Here is a 3,706-nt window from a genome sequence, read left to right on the forward strand (position 1 = left end):
CTACTCATGTCGGTTACTCGGGGTCAGCATGGGGTTATAAGTAACGGCTAAGCGGGGTCAGCCAGGCGTGGCGGAAAGAAGGCAACTATAGAATTATAATGTTTATGTGTTGTTATATTTTCGTCACGGTAATTGGGGAAAAAAATGTGGTTCCGGGTGAACGAGTTACGCCGTAGTTGGGCGTCTGTTAATCCGCTTGTTGATGATGATGATGATCAACTTTTAAGAACCAAAATATAACATGATCATCATCATCATCATCGTCGTCGTCGTCGTCGTTCTTACCATCCTCCTCCTCCTTCTCCTCCTCCGCAGAAGCAGCAGCAGCAGCAGCCGCACTGAACAGCAGCAGCAGAACTTAATAACAGCAGCAACAACAGCAACAGCCACAATAATAGTAACAGCAGCAACAACAGCAAAAGCAGCAACAACAGAACTAACAGCCACACTAACAGCTACAACAGCAACAGCAGCAACAACAGAAACAACAGCAGCAACAACAGTACCAGCAGCAATATCTTAACTGCGATATGTATGACGGATTACTAGTGCCAAAACCTCATAATTGTAATTATCAAGGGAAAATTACCAGTTTCACGTGTTTATTACTAATTTTCCCGGGAAAATTACTAACTTTCCCGGGAAAATTACTAACTTTCACCTGTTAATTACTAATTTTTAGTTTTGGCTCACTTCCTGACGGATTGCTAGTGCCAAAACTAAAAATTAGTTATTTTCCCGTGAAAATGAGTAACTAACACGTGAAAACAGTAACTGACAGCGTTAATTAGTAATTATCACGTGATAATGGGTAACCCCAGGTTTTGGCACTAGTAAGCCGTCATAGCATCGCCCTGACATGATCTTCGGGGGTATTCCGCTGGGAGTCACTAGTTGATCAAACACGCTTATGATACTGATTATTGCACACACGCATGCATACTCACATATTCACTGACACACATATATATTTACAGACAGACAGACAAAAAGACAAACGGACACAGACATACTTAGACACAGACACACACAAACATAACCCCCCCACACACACACACACAGATCGAGACACACACACAAATACACAGACACACACACACACACACACAAATTGTGACACTAGTACACACACACACACACACACACACCGTGGCACACACACATACATGCACACACTAACACACTAACACACACACTAACACACACACAGACACACACACACTTCAGTAACACACACACACACGTTGACTCAACAACAGAAAGCCTGTCTAACGCGGAAACATACAGAGAAAGGAGTTTCACACATTAATTAAATCAACGAATATAGCTTCGCTGAAACAAAGAGATCGTTTTTGCATTAATTAACCTCGAAACTGAGAGCCCCGCTTTAAACTCTTGTCTGACAGTACAAAGGTCAATGATCATGACGTTTAAAGATACTGTCTGTACAAAGTTGTGGCACGCTTACCCACATCTGAGAAAGTTCTGCCAACAAAATCAATCAGTTTTGTTTTGTATGTTCGACAGCACAGGTATATCATCTACAAGTAGTTTAATGCACTCCTGACGACAGGAGTTTACAAGTACTGAATGGCATTGTTTGTGTACAAAACTTGTTCGTGTGCTGATTTTTCTCTCGCTTTCATAGTAGCTTCTGTAGAGAACTTACGGTGCATGTAATCCAATCAGACACAAGCTTGAAAATAAAAATGCATTCGTTACACTGAAAGTGTTAGCATTATAACCACGTCATGTCCTAAATAGTCGCTAGTGCTGGGGACAGCAATAGAAAGTTAGTCAGTCAATTACACTGAACATGTGTTGTATATGACTTAGCGCGTACATGTACTAAAAAAGAAAACAAGTCGCGTAAGGCGAAAATACAATATTTAGTCAAGTAGCTGTCGAACTCACAGAATGAAACTGAACGCAACGCAACGCAGCAAGACCGTATACTCGTAGCATCGTCACTCCACCGCCCGTGGCAAAGGCAGTGCACGTGGAATTGACAAGAAGAGCGGGGTATTCGTTGCGCTGAGAAGGATAGCACGCTTTTCTGTACCTCTCTTCGTTTTAACTTTATGAGCGTGTTTTTAATCCAAACATATCATATCTATATATTTTTGGAATCAGGAACCGACAAGGAATAAGATGAAAGTGTTTTTAAATTGATTTCGAAAAAAAAATTTTGATAATAATTTTTATATATTTAATTTTCAGAGCTTGTTTTTAATCCGAATATAACATATTTATATGTTTTTGGAATCAACAAATGATGGAGAATAAGATAAACGTAAATTTGGATCGTTTTATAAATTTTTATTTTTTTTTACAATTTTCAGATTTTTAATGACCAAAGTCATTAATTAATTTTTAAGCCAGCAAGCTGAAATGCAATACCGAACCCCGGGCTTCGTCGAAGAGTACTTGACCAAAATTTCAACCAATTTGGTTGAAAAATGAGGGCGTGACAGTGCCGCCTCAACTTTCACGAAAAGCCGGATATGACGTCATCAAAGACATTTATCAAAAAAATGAAAAAAACGTTCGGGGATTTCATACCCAGGAACTCTCATGTCAAATTTCATAAAGATCGGTCCAGTAGTTTAGTCTGAATCGCTCTACACACACACACACACACACACACACACACACACACGCACGCACATACACCACGACCCTCGTTTCGATTCCCCCTCGATGTTAAAATATTTAGTCAAAACTTGACTAAATATAAAAAGAAGATGAATTAGAAGAAGAAGAAGAAGAAGATCAGTTGAATCAGGATTAGGGCGGAAGGTCGGTTACAGTTTTGGCACAAACGTGTGTTTTTATAAGGGGGAAGTTCTGACTGCATAATTATCCTTCAAGCTATTTAGGTCAGTAACCTGAAATGAACTTCCTCGAAACACACAACAAAATAGTAAACAAACAAGTCGCGTAAGGCGAAAATACAACATTTAGTCAAGTAGCTGTCGAACTCACAGAATGAAACTGAACGCAATGCAACGCAGCAAGACCGTATGCTCGTAGCATCGTCAGTCCACCGCTCATGGCAAAGGCAGTGAAATTGACAAGAAGAGCGGGGTAGTAGTTGCGCTGAGAAGGATAGCACGCTTTTCTGTACCTCTCTTCGTTTTAACTTTCTGAGCGTGTTTTCAATCCAAACATATCATATCTATATGTTTTTGGAATCAGGAACCGACAAGGAATAAGATGAAAGTGTTTTTAAATTGATTTCGAAAATTTAATTTTGATCATAATTTTTATATTTTTAATTTTCAGAGCTTGTTTTTAATCCAAATATAACATATTTATATGTTTTTGGAATCAGAAAATGATGGAGAATAAGATGAACGTAAATTTGGATCGTTTTATAAAAAAATAATGTTTTTACAATTTTCAGATTTTTAATGACCAAAGTCATTAATTAATTTTTAAGCCACCAAGCTGAAATGCAATACCGAAGTCCGGGCTTCGTCGGAGATTACTTGACCAAAATTTCAACCAATTTGGTTGAAAAATGAGAGCGTGACAGTGCCGCCTCAACTTTCACGAAAAGCCGGATATGACGTCATCAAAGACATTTATCAAAAAAATGAAAAAAACGTCTGAGGATATCATACCCAGAAACTCTCATGTCAAATTTCATAAAGATCGGTCCAGTAGTTTAGTCTGAATCGCTCTACACACACACACACAGACA

The sequence above is a fragment of the Littorina saxatilis genome, linkage group LG7, assembly GCF_037325665.1.
Source record: "Littorina saxatilis isolate snail1 linkage group LG7, US_GU_Lsax_2.0, whole genome shotgun sequence".
In the NCBI taxonomy this organism is placed as follows: Eukaryota; Metazoa; Mollusca; class Gastropoda; order Littorinimorpha; family Littorinidae; genus Littorina; species Littorina saxatilis.